At 40.0% G+C, this 21,075-nt stretch overlaps 1 protein-coding gene across 17 annotated transcripts in view; it reads left to right on the forward strand.

Annotated features, from left to right (window-relative positions):
• The first annotated feature begins 4,508 nt into the window (after positions 1-4,508).
• The window catches only part of LOC135259947 (adhesion G protein-coupled receptor L3-like), a 220,635-nt gene continuing 204,068 nt past the window's right edge, over positions 4,509-21,075 (forward strand). For 12 of the 17 annotated variants that reach the window (XM_064344915.1, XM_064344917.1, XM_064344920.1 and 9 more), the window contains exon 1: positions 4,509-5,080. The gene's annotated coding sequence lies outside the window, so the exon portion shown is untranslated. The remainder of the gene's footprint in view (positions 5,081-21,075) is intronic. The other 5 variants (XM_064344921.1, XM_064344922.1, XM_064344923.1 and 2 more) reach the window with 1 other exon arrangement.

The following is a 21,075-nucleotide window of genomic DNA, read 5'->3' on the forward strand; positions in this document are numbered from 1 at the left end:
GCTTTCATGAAAACTGAAGGAAAAAAAATATTTTTTTGTTGGTTTGCTGATAGATGGGCTTGGAAGCCAATGAAACGCAGCAGAACGGTTTTCCAATAACGCTAACAACCCGAGGTTGGTTTTATACCCTTTTGAAGTCACAGACACATTTTATGAGGGGCTCGGACGGTTAGAGAGAATTTGTGGAGGAATTCAAAAGTTTCATCAGCGTCTGGCCCAAGGATTTACTGGATCCTGTCTTCAAATGTGTGTATTAATTATTCAGTGCTTAATTAGTAAATGAGGATGTGGTGGATCAAAAAATTAAATAAAATTCCCAGTTGAGGGAGGTGACTGAAGTGTTGGAGAGACGCAAAATGCAAAAAAAAAAGAGGAAAAACAAAGTGCCAGTGACTATCATGACATGAAAATATGTAGATTTATTGTGGATATGTGTGTGTGTGTGTTCAATAGTTGCAGGATCTACACAAGTAATTTCCAGTATGTGGGTAGTCAAAAACTCAGAGGTCCTGGATCCAGTTCTGGCACCATGTACCTCAGTGTGAACCTGGGTTTTACTGCACTTTACCTGTCCTTTATGTGATCATTTTTATTTAATATTTATAAAACAAACACAGCTGTTGCCTCACAGCAAGAAGGTCCTTGGTTCGAATCCCGGCCGGGGCCTTTCTGTGTGGAGTTTTCATGTTCTCCCTATGTCCCATAGTTTTCCTACAGATACTCAGGACACCGCAAAACTGGTCTAGAGAATGCCCCTTTGGGTGGTAGATACGTCATACCAAAAGACTCATTTGCATCATGTACTGTAGGCGTACCACTAGGTTTCTTACCTTACAACAGGGTTGCAGATCTCCAGTCTTGGAGGACTTGTGTGTCTGCTGGTTTTTGGTATGTTTCAGTACTTCAGTGTTGAATTTAAGACATTAATTGGCTAAAAAAATCCACACATCGTTCCCAGTTCCTATCCTGTATTGGCTGCTGTTTGAAAGGAAACCACAAAACTTGCAGACATTGCGGACCTCCAGGCCAGGAGTTCTGCACTTCTGTCGTACACCAAGTGTGGGAAAAGCACACACCGGGGAGACAAACCGTAAACTTACTGGTCACAAATTCTGTTCCCTGAAACCTGCTCTGTGCCTCTACCCAGGATGTTGAGAACACTCAAACGCTCAGGAGCTTTCTGTTCAAACCGTAAGGTATTTCAGTTCGAGAGGGGTAACATGGTTTACCGAAGGACAGCTTCAAATCAGTCTACGAGAGCGTCTGGATGTGGTTATCCGATAAGGAATTCAGACATCAACGATGGGCAGTTGTGTTTTGAATTTATAGAGCTTTAAGTTATTTCTATTCACCTTCCAGAACCCTGCTTAATGGTTTGGATAAGACATGTCCTTCAATGTCCACTGGTTTTTCTTCAGTACTGCAGTGTGTGCTATTATCTTAGCTATTATATCTGCAGATACCGAAGGCATTGACAGCTTAATTTTCCTTCAAATTGATCAGGTTTACAGATATGAAAGCCGGTGCACAATTTCCTTAGTAATTTCCTTTTCGAAAGGTTGTTGTTTTCTTCAAAAAAAATACTGTGAAATGCTCTGTGGAGGCCAAAGTTTGCTGTCAGCACAACAGAAAGCGGAATCAGTGGTAAAGATGGTCAATACTGATTTGTGTCAAATCAACAATTTTGAGTAATACGTTTAATGAATGAAGCATCTTTTGTTGCCAAACATTCTAATATCGAAATACTCAAATGACATTTCGGCAAATGGACAACGGAGTATATAGTTCAAAACCAATAAAAATGTCAAACCAAACTGATAATATTGTATCTAAAAATAAAGCATGTACAAAGATAAAGTATAAATAGCTAAATAGAATAGGCTCCAACAAGCTAGTTTTATCACCTCCTAGACATGGTCGGAAGCGTTCAATTGTCTGGGTCACAGAGTACAGCAAGGATTATCTTTGTGCTGCCAATCAAAGCACCACATTCATGTATTATGAAGTACTCTCAATGCATCAGTGTGTACCTCAAACTAAATACAATAAAATAAGCAGAGAAAATGCAGATTTAGAAAGATGAATGACGAGTCTGTTAGTTGCATCGTCTCAGTCTGTATAAATGAATAATAATCCATATAAAATTGGATGCATGTTTTTCAAAAGTGAGGCAAATCACTAGCAGAAGGAGAAAAAAGGTACAAGTGCCGCAGAAAAACAGTACCTTCAAAAGTATTCCATAAAACTAACCATCAGCTCTGAAAGTCAGTCAAGTTGACTGAATGCTTTTTTTGCTCTGACATCACTGCTCTTCATAAACGGTGAATGACTTAAATAACATATACAACAATATCAAGGGATGACACACACACGCACACTCACAATCACCGGCTGAAATTGTTGTTGATGTTATTTAGGATTGGAGAAGTCATTGCAGAAGTCATTTCACGAAAACACGTTCACACTATTGAGCTAACTTGACTGACTTCCAGAACTGAATTCGTCGAACACGTTCTGCAAAAATACAATAGAACAAAAGTGATAGAATATTTGTTGCTTTGTCTCCTTGCTCCAGCACATTAGATTTAAAATATAACAATGAATATGTAGTTAAAGTGCAGACCGACTTTAATTTGAAGTATTTACATCCATACAGTAAGTGTGTAGGAATTACAACCCTACATAGCCCCCCGCGTTAGGGGAACAAAAATAATTGGACAGTTCGCCGTTCAGCTGTTTCCTGGCCAGCTGCTTGTCTCTTGCATCATTAGTTAATTCGCAAACAATAGGTCTACAGTTTCCATTTGAATTAACATTTGGAGCCTGTTGCTGTTGTCTTTCAATATGAAGACGAATTAAATTCCTACGCGAGAAAAGCAGGTCATCATGAAGCTGAAAAATCAGAATAAATCAATCATAATAAACATTGGGTATTTCAAAATCAACTGTTTGATATATTAATTGTGAGCAAGAATGCACTGGTGAGCTCAGGAATATCAGACAACCAGGCAGACCACGGAAGACCATTGTAGTGGCCAGGTGAAGAATACTTTCAATTACAAAGAAAAACCCCCTTTCAAGTGTCAAACAGATCAAGGACCCTCTCCAGGATGTAGGCATAGGTGTGTCAGAGACTACCATAAAGGGAAGATTACACCAGCATGACCTCAGTGGGGTCACTGCGAGATGTAAACTGCTGCCTCAACTAAGCCTCAAGAACAAAACCAGCCAGGTTTTTGCTAAAAATAAAATAAAATAAAAAGTACTGGAACAAAGAGTTCTGTTACAATATCTAATGGAGATGGGATGAGTATTAACCATACCAAAGAGTGATGGAAAGTGCAGAGAAAGATGGGAACTGTGCTATCTGTAACAATGTTGACTGTATTAAAGTTTTTTCAAGGTCATAATTCAAAGCAGTATATTTTTTTTCGAAAATCCAGTTTGGGTAAAATGAAATTGATGAGGGTGCAGGTGAAAAAGCAGTAATAGCAGCAATCCAAGGCACACTTTGGTAGATTAATGGAAACTTGCTTTTTTAAATGCTATTTTCTTTACGATGTATGGTATGATTCAAAATAATTTAGCCCAATCTCCGATGTAGACTGATCTTGTAGAACGAGATACTTTCACAGTGATTACAGAGTAAGCACACGTTGTTCAGCGAATTAACGGTTAAGCGCTGCAAGGCACTGAGAAGACCATACAGTGGACTCTTGAAGACTATATTTGCCTTCACTGCAGTCGTGTCAAGCCATTGCTATTTTTATTCCCGGTGAGTATTTTGAGAGGTTACATTTTGCATAGCACCAGATCTTGTTCAAAGTGGGCAAAGACTCACGAGCTAATAGACTGCGGTGAAAAGAACTGGTCAGTGATGTTGATAATCAACAGGTGCCATCAGCAGTAATGGTTACGATTTTAATAAGAAATAAGGAATAGTTGAGTGGGTGTCAATCTACCTAACCTCAAGGGACTTTTGTACATTAACACCAATAAACCCTGTAAAAAGACGATTTGGAGAGCTGACATGAACATTTGCCTTTGAATTGACGATTTTTAAAGAAGCGCCATCTCTTTAGTTTAATTATATCATGATCGAAAAAATAGTAATACAGTCATGTCGTCAGGGGCGTCATCTTCCCCATTTTTTCTAGCTGATAACTGATAGTGTAAAGATAACAAGACAATTTAAAGGTATCGACAAAGTATTAGAATGTGGCCATTATATAGCCAAGACCAATTTTCCATTAAAAACAATAATAAGAAAAATATTATTTTAAATATTCCTTGCAAAACGTTTACATATCATCGACAACTTTAACCGAACCGTGATTAAACTCAAGCGAAAAATATTTTCACGTGACAATGTCTATTGACTAATAACACGAAATTAGCTACAATGCAGGCGAAGTCTCTGGCAAGCAATTTTCCCTCGCGTTTACTGCTAGATGGAGCCCTAGTACGTGCAGTGAGACAAAATCCGGTTCCGAGTCTTTTCTCTTACCTCTAGCTCCCCATATCTTTCTCAGACTGTAGTTCGCCGCGCAGTGCTTCGAAATTGGTCTGTCATTTTCTCATAGCGCTCTGTTTTGTAAGCAAACGATTTCGAGTCGTTTACTGCGGGGCTTTTTTTTAACGAGGGCGAACAACTCAGGATACATTCTTTACTTAATCGTTTCTCCCCTTTTTGCCAAAAAAGATCCGATGTAGTCCATGGGCTCTACGGAGGAGGATTCGGCTTTGTACTGAAGGCGGAGAGTGATCTGGATACAAAATAATCATTAATTCTCCTTACATTTATTTCTAATGCACGGATATTAGATATTGACTGCAAACCCACAAATCAGCTTTCGGGAAAATACAGGGAGAGTTCGGCGAACTGATCCCCCCCCCATTTGGATTCAAGGTTCATCTTTCATTTTAAAGCAGTATCTTTCGTGTATGGTGTAAAAACGCACAAGGACGATATTCTAAGGAAAGACAATTACATGAACACTTCCACTCTTTTGCTTCTGTTCTAATGGCATGACTTGAAGGAGATCGTTGCTGCACGCGGATCAGCAGCTTCTGAGACTCGGTAAGGCAATAGCTGTATTCAAAATATAAATTATGTTTTTCTTCGTACCTCTCTAGCTGTCGTTATTTCGTAGACCACTTTTAACTGCATTTTATACGTCTCCACGAAAATTGCATTATAATGGCACGTAAAGCCTACCTATAGCACTTGCATTATTTTGTCGCCAGTTTAGCAACTAGAATATGCCGTTTTGAATGGTGTGTTCGGACAAGATATATTGATAGTTTTTGGTGCGTCAAGGGCGCTTATCGTTTGTCAATTAGTGAGCGATTAATTAACGGTCCTTGTTTTATGAAACCTGACCATTTTCGTTCTATAAATAATTAATATGATATTTCATATTACTGAAAAAAAATCCCGTGAATGCTTTAATTGTGTTGATTCGAATGTAGCCCGTCATAGATCGACACGAGGGTTAAGTTACAAATCTGAACTAGTGAAAAAAGAAGTAAAAAAAGAGAGGTGTACACATAATCACGATCACACCAGAGTAATCCATCATGCATATATTTGTGAATACGTTGACTATAGTCGATTTTCAAAGCTAGTTTTGCGCTAGGATGGTTATGATATATTGGAGAATGAAGCCTATTGCTGGAAAAACGTGTTAGGTAGGCTACTGAGGATTTAATTTTCCTCAAGTGAAATGTCAGTGACATAAAGCATTCGAAACATATCACATCATGCTTATACCTCCAACCTTTAGGACAATACGAACAGCAGCAAGTAATAATAATAATATTAATACTAATAATAATAATAATAATAATAATAATAATAATAATAAGTATTATTATTACAAACCAGGGTGCTTGCCGTGCATCTTCATTAGGATTGTATTGGGGCACTTACAGATGAGTGTGGTGATTGTCTGTTATACATAGGTTATAGCAGGGTAAATTAATAGTTATGCATTGAGCTTGTCACAGTGAAGAACCTCCGATTTAAGCGTTTCGAATCCAATGCAACCACAGTGTTAGTTTCCAGTAATATTGCAAGAAGGTACTGAAGTGCAGAACGCAGATGAGGGGGTAGCTGTACTTGCGGTGATATTATTTGTCTGCTTTGAGTGATCTGTAAAAACTGACGCAGTAGTGGAAGGGTACATTTGCATAATCAGAGGGAACACGATATAAGGATAATTAAAATCTTGCGCGGAGGGCAAATCCGAGAATGTCGCGTGTTGTCACTTTTTGTCTAATTTATCTCCGCTTTGTACACAAGACTGGCTGGTTTCTTTGCTTGTGATAAATCACCCAGGACTCATTGACATTTGCTGTCAGAGAGTTTAATATATCGTGGTTTTTTTTCTTCTTCTTTTTTTAATCAAGGCATATTTATTGCTCGCGTTGTTGCTGCTATCGGTGCAGCTTTCCTTGGTTTCATGTTTCATTTAATCTGTCAATTTTGTTTCGTGTATTCATGCAAGGTGGAATTAGGCATCATCTTTAAAATCATGCACACATTTATCCATGCCCCGTCAACTTCGACACAATTAAAATGTTAATGTGTGTCCTTATTTTACTTAATCATTCGGTACAACGGAACGATTTTAGAATATGACTTTACATCCTTGTAGAAGGGCCCTGGGGTATTTGAGACTGTCCCCACTGTTCCACTGCCCCCCCCCCCCCCCCCCACCCCCTGAAAGACTCAGACTTCGGTTCTATTCTTTTTTTTTCTGTTGTTCCACTTGAGTGACTTTGACTAAAAGGCATTCTTGGATCAGCATCTCCAAGCAACCCTGGGACAGCTGTCCAGACACGTGTTTTAATATATTTCTGCAGCATGAAATATCCTGTGGCTTATGACGTTTTGATGTAAGTGTTGTAGTTTTTAAAATGCAGGCCTGTGGTGTGATTGAGAATATCATATATAATAGTGTACGCTCATTTTGAAGAAATAACCTATCTGGTCAAGTCAAAAAAGGGTTGATTGTTGAGGGTTGGTTGATGTGTCATGCTTCTGGTGTGTTGGGGCTGGTTTCTGTGTTTCAGTTTAATTTGACACGAGCATTTCAATTTGCTTCTTTCTTCTTTTTTTCCAGCTACTATAGTATTCTGGGCATACGTAGTCTAGACTCGACTAGATTTTTGGTGTTTACAGTGTGTCTATTGCAACAAAATTATTGTACCCATTTTTGTGCCGAAACGCTCATTAAAAAAAGCATAGCTGTCTACCAAAAATAAACATGACAGGAGAGCCCCTGACATTTTTCCCTGAGGAAAAATGAACAGACATTTTATGCTGACTATCTAATTGGTTGTCAGCCTGGACTTTGTTTTTTTGTCGTCTAACTTTTCAATTTGTTAGTGTTCTGTAACTGTGGTGAAGGGTCTCATCGCAGCTCAAGTAATAGGACCATCTTTTTTTTTTCTTTCTTTTTGAGGCTGTCATGAGTTTGGTTCCTTTTAAACAGACTTCATCATAACTGACGTCAGCAGAACCTCTTAGCCGGTGGCTGTAAGATGCTAGAAAGAGAGATTTTGTCACGTTCTTAACTCTTTGACAATCATACATCTGTACATTCACAACCCATTCATGAATTTCATTGGTGCTGATTAGTACTTTTTTTTTTACAATTTGGATGACAGACATGAACTGTGAGAATTTTTGTCTCTTTTTTGGGTGGGAGATAACTGACCACCCCCACAGCCAATTTTTTGTTTCTCATTACCTTGACAGGCTCTTTGTAACTCCACCCTACAGCACAATTAAAACCGCGTTAAAGCCTCATTATCAATGGGGGCTTTGGTGGCTTTTGGGTGGAGGTAGAGAGCACTATTCTGGTGGAGGGCCTTTCGAAATGGTGCTTCGCACTCATTAAAATATTTAGGGTGTCAAATTTGGTGGGAGTTTTTCTTCCAGGGCACTCTGGAGAATGGATGGGGAAAGTCTGAACTGGAGGAGAAGTCTTCAGCCTGTGTTCAGCCAACATTTGTTCTTTTGTTTTGCAAGTAGCCTGAGTCCCCGCGGTGATGGTGATGCAAGTGTTTTCTTACAAAACGGTCATTTAATTACAACTAGTGGATATCCAGACCAGCACTATGATTTTTTGATATCTGTATTGGCACTGATATATGGTTGGAAATGAATGGAAGCTCTATCTAGGGACTTTACTTTTTAATCACTTTCATACTTATACTCTAGACCTCCGAGCTAGGCCCCTAGTGGGTCTTGTTAGAAACTTAAGTATTGTGTCCTAGCATCCAACATCATGCTGCTATATTTGAGTTAAGAGTTATTAGACCCTTCGTCATCCCTCTATATCTGGATGTGTAGCAGATCAGTTTTTATTTCCAAATCAACAAATAAATAAATAACTACATTTAGAAATTTGGGTATCCATGTCTGGATCCAAGGAGACTCCTGCTGTCCATGATTAGTCTGAGGGAAGGTTGGATGCAATCATGCAAAGCTGAAAAGCAATGAAAAACAATGTTGTTATATTACTGGTAAACATTTTTTTTTTGTATTTTTGTGTTTGACTGTAGTTGTCAGATTTGACAGATTTTTAAAACAACAAGAAAAAAATGATGAAAAGAAAATAGACATATTGTAAAACAACATAGTAAGGTTGCATTACAGTAATACAATAATTAAAGATGATTCATTGAGTAGCCTAATGGTTTTAAAGATGAAATTAAAACAGGTAGCAATCACATATTTACTGAATATGTCAGTACTATATACAGTGAGTTCTATTATGTTTGGGACAGACATATTTTTCTTGATTTGTACACCACACTTTTAGATTTGCAATCAAGCAATTCACATGTCGTTAAAGTGCAGATTCTCAGGTTTTATGAAAGAGTATTTTGTACATTTTCTTTTCACCATGTAAAAATTACCGAACTTTTTATGCATAGTCTCCCCATTTCAGTGCACCGTAATGTTTGGGACAAATGGCTTCACAGGTGTTTCTGGTTAGTTAGGTGTGTTCAGTCGCAGTCGCAGGTATAAGAGCTTCCGGTATCTAGTCTTGATTCTGTCTTTGAAATCTGTTATTGGCATTTGTCAACATGAGGACTGGAGTTGTGCCAGTGAAAGTCAAGGAAGCCATTATGAGGCTGAGAAATAAGAAAAAAACAGTCAGAGACATAGGCCAACCCTTTAGGCTTACCAAAAATAAACTGTCTGGAATGTCATTAAGGAAGAGAGCACGGGTGAACTCAGTCATCGCTAAGAGTCTGGCAGGCTAAGGAAGACCTCTATAATTGATGACCAAAGAAAGATTCTCATCATAATGAAGAAAAACCCCCAAACACCTGTCTGATAGATCAGAAACACTCTTCAGGAGGCAGGTGAGAATGTGTCAGTGACTACAATCTGCAGAAGACTTCACAAACAGAACTACAGAGGCTACACTGTAAGATGCAAACCACTAGTTAGCCACAACAACAGAATAACCAGGTTACAGTTTGCTAAGAAGTACCTAAAAGAGCCTTTAGATTTCTGAAAAAAAGATTGAACATGCATTTCATATGCTGAAGAGAAAATTTAAGGCAACTTGCCATTGAAGCAAGCAGGAGCTGAAGATGGCTGCAGTACAGGCCTGGCAGAAGATGCATCTGGTCATGTCTGTGGGTCACAGACTTCAAGCAGTCATTGGATGCAAAGGATATGGAACAAATTATAAAACATGACTACTTTCATTTACATAATATTAATATGTCCCAAACATGATGGTGTCTGGAAATAGGTGGGCTGTGTGTAAAAGGGCTTAATTTATATATGGTGAAACCCAAGTGTATAAAAATATCCTTAAATAAAAACTGAGAATGTGCACTTCAACCAGATGTAAATTGTTTGATTAAATTGTGGTGCATAGAGCTAAATCAAGAAAAATAATATGTCTTTGTCCCAAACATTATAGAGCACTATATATATAGCATGTTCCATTATGTAGCAGTTTGTTGTGGATGCAGTTGGCTGGGTATAGGTGTTAGGGAGTGGAAACTACATCACAAAATGTTATATAATTGAGAAGTATTTCCACTCACAGGAAGTGGGCATAACTCCTTGGAATAATGAACAAAAGAGCATGATTTTGCAATTGCCTGTGGTTTGCGGTTCTAAAAAAAATACAGCTCTTTGTAGTATACAGTGAGTGCCAAAATTAATATCGTGAAAGTCTGAATATATACTCCTCCATGTACAGAATATAAAATGTTTATTCGCCCACATGCATGTTTTGATATTTCACATACAACAAATAGATTTTTTTTTGCATTTGCAAGTTTTAATTACATTTGGAAACTGTGTGGTTTTTAACACATTCACATTTTATTTAAATATTTGCTAATTTGATTTATATAATCGAAAATTGAATTTCTACACGTCCATACAGCTGGCATTTCGCTCCGTAGACCTGACCCTCGTTATCACAGAGCCCAAGGCACTTATCCATTTCAGATTCACCCTAGTTTCCTGATAAAATAACATTAAAGAAAAGTAAATAATAAAATAAATACTAGAATTCTATTAGTATTTATCAATGGGCCCATGAGACTTTTGCATTTGAAATTAAAAATAAAATAAATTAATATAAATACATCAGACCATGTAATTACCCATTTTGTTACTCCATTGGATTCAGTGGCTACTTTGATTCCTCTGCTTACCACTGCGAATGATAATTCAGTTCTCAGTTCATCTGCCTGGTTAAAATAAGGGTAAATAACAATACATTATCATGTATCATAATTATTCATGTTAGTTAAATTTAATTATTAATGTCTGAAATTGAAAAAAATCCCGAACTGACATTGCATCCCATTTCATCAACAGCATATGCAATGTTTGCACAAATCTCCACTAACAAATGAAGGTGTTATTTTGTAGGGAAAAGCTGTGTGCGCATTAGCTTTAACAGCAATGTTTTTCAGTTTGGTACAATTCGGTAGGCATTGACATGTGGTGGCAAGAAGTTGCTTGGCAAATAAAGGCATATGTTCATCTTTATTCCCATTCATGAGTGATGTGTTTAATCGCTCTTTGAGTATTGTGTGTGTGGGCTGTGTGCTGCTTCCTCAGTGGAGAAAACATTAAAATGCAAAAAAACAAACAGTTTACTGCATCACAGATGATGATTTAGTCATAATAATAATAATAATAATGCAAGGGGATAATTGCACAGCTACTGTAAATACAGTAGTTTGTTTTCCAGTATTAATGCTGTACTACTGTATATAAATTTCCATTTTGACGATGACATTGCTTACACGTCCATTAAAACATGTAAATATGGCCATGTCCCCGTTGAAGATCAGGTCATTTTTAGTATTTGCGCCAGGTCAAACAATGCAGTACATATGATACATTTTCAACATGTGAAAGTGCAGATTAAACGTAGTGCAGAGATCACATACAAGTAAAATCATGGGTATTGCATTTTTGCTGTGCTTGTGTAGCAGGTCTTGTCTGTCTGTTTTCCAAATATAGGCCACATTTTTATGATAAAAAAACACCCTAAAGCTATTGTGGAGTGCCTGCAAGTGCCTTGGACCTACTTAAGAAACAACCTTCCAACACGAAGCACTCACTTTTTGAACAACAGCACATTAAGTAAGTGATTGTCAGGAACTGTTTGCATGTGAGGCAGCTATGGGGTAAAGAGCAGGTCAGTGCAATTTAATGGTTGCAAAATTAAGGGCAGTTGATTCCATACTCAGTTTGGCGTGTGCAGTGCAATGCTTTTTAACTGGCTTTGCTTTTTGCCTTACACGAGATTATCTTACACGTTATCTGGATCAGCAGGTGTTATTTTGATTGATTGAAGTCAGTTAACCCAAAAACGGCTTTTCCAGTTCTGAAATTGACAATAACGTGTTGCAACATGTCGAATTCAAAGGTTACGAAAACAACGAATAAGCAACACTGATTACACCCTGCTAATAGATGGGAATTGGTATGGATTTACTTAGAATTCCTCATCTTTGCCAATAATGATTACGGCTTGAGGCTTACCTATGTCAAGACACTCCACTGCTGCTCTGTGGTCAGGAATTTAGCCGCTTAATAATTCACTAACGGCTGATGCCGTGTCTGTTAGACTCATCTTTCGAGCCGATGACGTCACGCTGAAGAACGAAGTCTCCAGATTCTTTCGACCCTGATCATTATAGACTTCTTCAGACAGATCCAACAAAGGCCCACTCAGTTGCGCTTTCGCTCCGTCTTTGTGCGAGCCTTGTTACGCTGTCAATCCACACAATAAACACGCATTGTGTTGTTGTCACTTAAAGTTTTCAGAAAATCCATTAGAAGTGAAGGCCGTCGCTAAGTTGAAAGCAGTCAAATTATTGCCTTTCTTCAACCGAGCCCGTGCTTCATCCAGACAGCATTTTGTCTAAATTAAAGGAGGCGCCGAAAGCCGCAGCAGTTACAAGTTCTGAGAGAGAATGCTTAAATGGCTCCACCTTTATCGCTTCACGACTTGAATGGAACTGGACTTGTTTCTCCCTCTTTATCCCCCGAAAGCCGTCTTCTCCGCGCCGCCGTTCTCTCTTATCTGTACACCCCCTTCATGTCTTCCAGGCCCGCCTCATGCGCTCTGTCTGTCTCTCTCTCGAGTGAAAATGTTACCGTTTCCTTTTTTATTTTTATCAATCTGGGTTTTCTTCTCTCGTCGGCATTGTCTGATGAAATGCGCTCGAAATGCCAGCGAGCTTTCGACTGCTGCTGTGAATTCCACTTTGTCTGGAGTGTACACGTCCAAAAGAAAAGGGTGGTGCGGCAACTGCGGGCCTGTTTTATTTGTGTGTTCGTATATTCAGGATTTTTTTTTTTTTTGGTAGAATAGCGGAGGAAACTGGGCATCTACCCTGTGCTGCGTCTGCAGCTGAGCTTGTTCTTGTAAATACCGAGCCAGCGAGTGTCATAATCCCATTGAGTGAGTAAACGAGATATCCCACGCACTGGGGGGAGATGGTTTTAAAACAGCTCACTCCTCAGGGAGCTTGTCAAGGCCTCTGAAAAAAAATAAAGGCATTTCAGCTTTGTTATTATGAATGATGTACACAGCACATTACATTTTTGAACATAAAAATGCTCTAAAATGCTTTTTTTTTTTTACATGTATTAGGTAAATTAACTCTACTCTGAACAGGTTTCTGGCATGACTGTTTTTGTTCCGCATTTTGTGCAGCCATTGAAATCTCTGCTTAGGGTTTAACAATGGCTTATTTAAAATGTTTTATGCATGAGATGCACCATAATAAGTGAAAGAGAGAAACCTATGGATTATTTCAATTTTATTGATTGATATGTAGTCAGAGATCAGAAATGCAGCAATAACTGCATTAAATGGACACAGTGTTGATATGATCGGGTGTGTGCATACATAGTAGACACCCACATCTTGATTTTTCAGATTCAGAAACAGATGATGTGTGGGATAGGGGCTAAAGAGAATATCTTTCAGCTACTTCTGTGGAAAACTAAAGTAACCTGCAAGATAAAAACCGGTTAAATTCATGACTGGATGAGCCATCAAACAAGACAAAGGACGCCGATTTTGTTTGCGACGTATCCTTTCCTGTTCGCCTGTTCCGATGTGAAATTGCACCTTTTTAGGCCAGTGACTAGTGCTGCTGGGGATGGCTATTAGTGAGTTCATATATAGACACAATCACGAACACTGCACACGTCGTGTCCATTTATAAAGCAAGGCTTTCTTTTTTTACCTTCTCAATAAGTGTGCCCGGCCAAAACGGATTTGTGAAAGGAATGCCTTCTGCTCACTCATACATTCTGTGCGGTGAGGGAAATTAATGACTTTATTTAAGCCAGAAAATAAATTGTAGAGTGAGAGGCAGCTGGCGATACCTGCTAATTTTATATTTCTGTACAAGCCTTCCCTCGGAACCAGACCATTTATCAGCGCGTGGATTCCAAGGGGGTGTTTGACTGGTGCAGAATTAGCTTCCGCTGCATTGAAAATGTCTTCCTTCTGTACGGCACTGGTGGAGGAGTGGAGGCCAGAAGGCATGTGTGATTGAGTCCGGTTCAAAGTGATCTGTTGAAATGGTCCATACTTTCCTGCAGGTGCCGTACCTGCTTGTACAACAGGCAGCAGCAGAACAGTCATGAAGTGGAACGGAACTAACATTCTCTAAAAATCTGTAAAAGAAGGCCCGTTTTGGGCCATTTGTGTATTTGTGTAAATTGTGTAATTGAATGGCATCTCGTGTTTATACTTGGCAACGGGTCGATACTTAATCGCCAGATACATGTTAAAATGTTTTTACACAGTAGTGTAATGTGTTTACGACTGTAATTCCTGTACTGTAATATTCAGAAAATGTACTAGGAAAAAAACCACACAAGACGAAGTGAACAAAATGCTATTTTAAGATTGTTGATGTGCGACCGTGAAATACCTTGTGATGCGATCATAATAACTGCAGAGTGGGCCAATGAGTCAGGCGCCTACCTGAGGCAATGCTGCTTAACGTTCGTTTAGATGGAGGAATGGTGGAAACGGTCCAGAAATGGATGTGTCAATCACTCACGCGTCTTTTGTTTTTCGCGGATGACGCCTGACATATCCTGTGAGCGAGCCGTAAGAGGGCACACGGTACGCAGTAACATTCTGTAGCTTATGGAAATCTGTTTGATGAAACCGCGCGGTGCAGAAATGGTTAATTTTTCAAGTGCCTAATTACATTCAGCATACAGAATCCTTGGATTTATTTGCATTCCTGCTGTCAAATTGAAGTTCAGATTTGAAACTATCCTCCTAATGACCATTTGCAGGTTATTACTCAGTGGCCTCATGCTGCGTTGGTCACGTGACATGCCCGAGCCAATCAGAAACCACCTTGTCTTGTGGCGAGTGAGAGAGAGAGAGATTAAACCACTGGGCAAATTAGAAAGAAATGATCGCCAATCAAAGCCTTAGTTAACTATTCAGCAATAATGAATCTATTAATCATTACGCCATGAATTGATGATTACAGTTCTTTTTATGACACGTCTGTACATTTTATCTTTTTTCCTTTTGATGTTCTTTTTAAAAAGCAATGAAAGAATTTGTTAAAGAGAGGCCTCTTTGGGTCTCTCTGACTCTAGGTCTTTCTAGGCTCTATCACAGGGATGGCCTCAAGGCCAGGAGAAGGGCTGGATTTCTTTTCTACCTAACAGTCAGTTGATCGATGAATGGCGCCGGATTGGCCGAATATTCAACTCACCTGGGCTCCCGAGTTTAAATCGGCTCCCTATTAGAGGGGGAGGAGTGTGAACCAGCAGTGCTGCTGTCCTCGAGGGCCGGGTTCGAGCTTCCCCGCTCTGCGCTGTCAGGAAACTACAGACACCTTGACGGCGGCTCACCGGAGGCCCCGGTCGCTGGGCGGTAGGATGATCACGCTGCTAAGATGAGGCCTCTTCTCCTCTGCGGGGGGTTCCTTCGTGACAAGGAAGAAAAGAAAACGGGAGGCCCCAGTGGCTCCCGAGCTCCTTTTGTACTGGGGGGGGGGAGGGGGGGAAGAACCGGGAGAGCTTGCGAGAAAGTGGACAATTTAACAGCCTGACAGATCGCAAATGGCCGAGCGGGCAAGCGGTTTGGAGCCTGAGTTCGAGATTGATGCGAAGGGTGACAGAGAAAAAAGCATTCACTTCTCATCCCGCGACTTTGAAAGGGAAGCTGGGACATTGAGTGAAGGATTTGTGGCGTCACGGCTGTTTGCACAAAAAGCTCGTGTTTACAACAGCGGTCCGGGCCGGGCCTAGTTTCCCACGTGTTTGGGGCTTTTAAAATGTTCGATGAATCCTCTTGGAAAACTGACGTTTTTTGCGGCGCGCCGAAAGACATCTAACAACGCATAAAAGGAAATGAAAATAAATGTAACCTCAATTCAATAATAACCTATCAAGTGTAGCGTAAGCCTTCTGTTTTAAAACTCACAGGCGGCCTGTTAAGTCTTTGAGCATCAGCATGTAAAGTGATGGTAGAAAATCCCTTTGACAGAATAAGCAGCAAGCTGCCATATATGGGCGGCCACCATGGTTTGGAAACAGGGCAAGATAAGGATTGAGAATTAGTGTCTTAACGGCTAAAGTTTCGCCAACAAATGGTAACGTGAGAAAAGGCTAAAAAGGAAAAAAAAAAAAAAAATGCTGCTTCAAAGGTTTGTCAGTGCACTCAACCTTCAGAAGCCCCGCCCCCTGGGGTCATTTTGCGAGATGAGTTGCATTGTGGTTGTTTTTTCTCAGACCCCGGTAGAATGGGGTGTTGTGAGGCTTTCTGGGAGGAATGTGACCGGGCCTCTGCACTCATGAATCAGGCGAGGTGAGGACGTGAATGGAGATGTTACTTCAGCCTTCCCCCGAGACCGAGCGCGGAGGCCCGGCCATTCTGCTTCAGCCGGGCCTCCGGCATTGTTTTACCTAAAACCCATTTCTTTGCCCCCTTATAAAGAACTGGATTATCCGATTATTTCGACTCCTTTAAACAGGCTTTGGCCGCGGCAGCTGCTGAAGTGAGGGACGTTTGGCGATGACATGTTTTTTTTTTTGCGGCAGTGCTGCGGTGGGGATTTTGCTATCTCGAGGACCTGGCCCCATTCACAGTGCCGGACTCCTGATTGGCTGCCCTTCCGGAGGGGGCGTGGCCCTTCCGAGAAGTGCTGGATCCGACATTGTGCTGAAGTAGGCGGAAAATACGAAGGGGCGGATTCGGGAGGCGTGGTCGAAGTCACAATGGAATGAGTACTCGCCATCTATAAAAAAAAAAAAAACATAATTATCCTCGGGAATTAAAGATGAGGTAACTTTACAATATGACCAGCTTGCCAGTTTGCATTCAACCATATCCAGACTATTTTAAAAGACAAAACTGAAAAACAACCAAACAAACAAAAAACAAAACAAAATAGCAGCAGTTTCCTCAGTCCTGGGACCGCGTTAAATTTATTCCTGTAATTTATGCGTTTAATTTGAATAAAAGCTTGAACGGGCTTTGCATTAAAAAGGGGCAACATTTAAAACGGTTCGCCGTGTTGAACAATGGCCCTTCTCCCCACCCACTGAATCTTGTCCGGTGGTGTTTTTGCCAGCGCATTTAACAGTCTGACATTGTACACGCGGTCGGTTATCCATCACGCCCCCCCAGCTGAAGCGCCGAGACGGGCGGCGCTGTTCGCGGCTCAATATCCTAATCAAATATCGAAAAGCGAGAAAGTTTGCAAATGGCTTTCTGCGGACACTTCCATTTTGTTTAGAGCTAATTATTTACACTGTGCCAGCGAGTTCACAAACGGTTTGTTTTACTTCATTACTCCTCCTGATCGATGCAGATTTGAAATTCGATGTATTAATTCTGTGTTGCGGAGTGCACCGGTTTTTTTTTAAATCTGTGTGGAAGGTCACGTAACACATTGCAGGTCATTGGTAAATTGCTGTGAATAATATCTCACCAGCAGTGCACAGAAAACACGGTAGCAGTGTTTGTTTTGCCATGGATGAGAGACTATACTGGTGTTCTCTGAAAACCTCATTTTGTTTTATGTAATGAGGGCGGTTACAAGAGCTTGCAAATTTGTTGGTTGTAAAATACCAATATGTCACCTCACACATATGACACCGTGTTTTGTAATCTGGAACTCGCCAATGACACAAAGTTCACCGTTGTTGACAATGCCTAGTTTTAATATGGATTTTCGGATTATGCTAAATCATATCATGAAAAGGGAGGTTTGTTTTCCACAAATGTTTGCCTGCAAGGTAACTGATTGATGTGCAGATTTTGCCCATGGAAAACTAGGAAAAGTAGACTTTAGGGACCATTGGAAGCCATTTTTGTACATTTAATATCCTCTTTAATATATTTTAGCAAAATCATGTCCTTCAGATTATATTGACCCCATTCCTTATATTTATAATTTTTGCATCACATGATGTTTCCTCCATAATAAAAAAGTATTTTCACCTCACTGCCTTATGTTCCATCTGGTCTTCCACTCTAAGTGCAGCAGCCTAGTTTAGAACTGCTGTCCCTAGAGTTGGACATTGGCTCCAGGTTTTAATATCTACTGGCTTTCTGTGACATTGAGTCAGGCACTTCACCAGAGTTACTTATTAAGGAACCTTAGCACTCAATTTCAGGGTCTTGAAGGATTCAATTTTTTTTCCTTTTAAGCAAGCACACATCATAATAACACACAAGGAGAAAATCAATGTCAAATATTTTCAATTATATATTTTGAATTTTTACTCTGCATTTTTAACAGGGGTAGACATCCTGGGGCTTTCTAAAAGCCATTGTTGAAGAAATATGACAAGCTAAAGACAATGGTGCCCAGCCAAAGGAGCTGATCAGACTGTTAATACTGTCTCTCAAGCAGACGTTTATAGGCATTTTAAAATTGCAAATGTCCGTATAAAGTGAGTGTGTATCATATACAGTATATATAATGTACGGGTGCTAGTGCTGTGGCCTGTAATCTAGGCTGAAGGTCAAACTTTTGTTGTAAGACAAGAGCTGGTATTTGCTCTGACATCTATTCTTACATTCTTAACTTGCACAATTTCCTTTTTTTTCTGTTACTGCACATTTTTAAAAGTATTTTTTGTAATCAACAGTTCGTATTGCAACACACCTGAAATGACCCAGAGAGATAAAGTCACACTCCAATTCTTTAGTACAACACAACTAACACTGATGTATAGCCTAAATCCTATAGGAAGCCCATATTTAAAAAGCAGCTTCTCGTTATGCTAGTGCGTGCTTGTAAACAGTATTTTAAAGCTGTGTATGGGAACTGCATTGGTGATTCTTATGCACTAATCCACTTCTGCATTATGTAGTACAGGACACACAGGCATACACACAAACACGTGCACATACACACACACACACACACATTCATACCCACCCACACACGCACACGCACACACACGCACGCATACGTGCACGCATACACGCTGGTACAAACACACACGCACACACAAATGCACACAAGCGCACACCGACACAAACACACGCACACACACACACACACACACACATACACACACTCTCTCTCTCTCTATCTCTCTCTCCCTCCCTCTGTTCAATTCCTTCAGGGATTGTTTTTGACACCACCGGTATAGAGACTGCCAGCGTACCGCATGCACACACAGTCAGAAGCAAAGCTTCCACCTGCCGAAGGAACTCTGCCTTCGCTGCGAAGATTTAGCAAGCCTCCCAGCCTATTTCGCAGTTGTTAAATCCACGTCAGGTGATTTTTTTGTTTGTGTTTTGACACGACCGGATCCGGGACGCTCTGCTGGAAATAACTTCAGGAGAACGCGTCCGCGGGCATCATCTCAGCCGTGTTTGCTTGCCGTGTTCCACGCTACCAATAAGCTTCCAATTTCCGGCCTCACCAATTTCATTTCTGGAATGGCAAACTTGGCCGGCCTAAAACTGCGGGCCTTCAGAAGACCAACAAACAGTACTCTTCCCGTTATGAAAGGATCAATCTTCTTTTTTTTTTCTTTTTTTCCCTGTGACAACAGCTTTACTGTCGTAATATTGTTGTGGCTAAACATTGATTCTTTTATGTTGCCTGTACTTACCCTGGATTGGTTTAATATTGACAAATTGAGGCGACCGTTGCATGGCTCGTCTGAAGTGTGTTCTTTGTGATGGCTCGGAAGAGGCGTAATTACTGTCTTTCTGAAGGGACTTTTGCTTTGTGGCTAGCTCAGAGCGCTCTGCGGCTGAGCTGCCGGCAGCTGCAGCTTCTCGGTGTCGGCCAAGTGCGTGTAGACCATTACAGCTCGTTTCAGATAAATGTTATATTGGGATTTTAGGGCCATTGTAATACCAAATGATTTGCTGGAAAGGAAACCCTACGCTCGTGTCCTTGATAGAAAAACTGACTGCAACAAAACTGTTCTTAATATCCAGCCCTCCCCAACTCACTAAACGGCTTCAGTGCTACAATGCACCGCCTGTTGTGGAGCTTTTAAATGACGCATGTGATATTATTTTGCACAGTACAGTGTTATCTATCTATCTATCTATCTATCTATCTATCTATCTATCTATCTATCTATCTATCTATCTGTCTATCTATCTATCTATCATCTGTCTGTCTGCCTGTGCTTCAGTTTTTCAAGAGAAAAAGTCCAATATTGCTATGGTCATAAATTGCAATTAACTTACTGGAGAGACCTAATGTTATTAGCATCTCAGTTGTATTCAGCCGTTGAGGTACAATATTATGTGAACTGCTTTTCTGTTCACACAAAGCACACTTCTAAATTTAATGTCTAGCATCTAGCTTCTGTCATCCAAGTTTAATATTGAAGGCTGAATGGATGGCCTCAGTCTTCTAGAAACCGTGGGGTTCCTCTCATTTTGTGATTAACCAAAATGCAGTGGTTTGCTTTCTCAAAGATTGAGACGAGAACAAAAATATGTATGATGTTTATTAGTTCATTTTGAAGCCTCCTTACTCATTTGATCACAGTTTAATGCCTGCATGTTTTTTTATCAGCAGTGCATTTTAGAACTAGCCACTGGCTAAAGGGAGGTCTGGTGCTGTTGCGTATTATAATTAGCATTTCGAACATTGCTGGCCAGCTGGCTAGAGAGTTTTTAGCAGTATGGCTACTACGATGGTGTGCTAAGAGAGGACAGAGTGCAAACGCAGCAGAGGTGCTAAAAAATGTTTTTATAGCTCACACTTTAATGGGTGCCAGATTTGAGTTTGGATACCTAATTAAAATGTGCATTTTTTCTGGCGTACCAATGCATTTACGCAAATGTTCTTTTTAAACTTCAACGACAGTATTTTTGGTTATTGAACTATTGAACATCTCTGAAAGCATCATGCTTGAAATCATGCTTTTATCCGGCATATACAAGTCAATAATTTACAGGCTACTGAAAAAAAGGAGAAAAAAAAAGAAAAAAAAGAAAAGTCACATCATAAGTACACAGCAGCAATTAAATGAACCAATCAAATATCTTTTTTTTTTTCCATCAGCTCTCCAAGCAGTCGTAA

The sequence above is a fragment of the Anguilla rostrata genome, chromosome 7 (genome assembly GCF_018555375.3).
Source record: "Anguilla rostrata isolate EN2019 chromosome 7, ASM1855537v3, whole genome shotgun sequence".
Taxonomy (NCBI): Eukaryota; Metazoa; Chordata; class Actinopteri; order Anguilliformes; family Anguillidae; genus Anguilla; species Anguilla rostrata.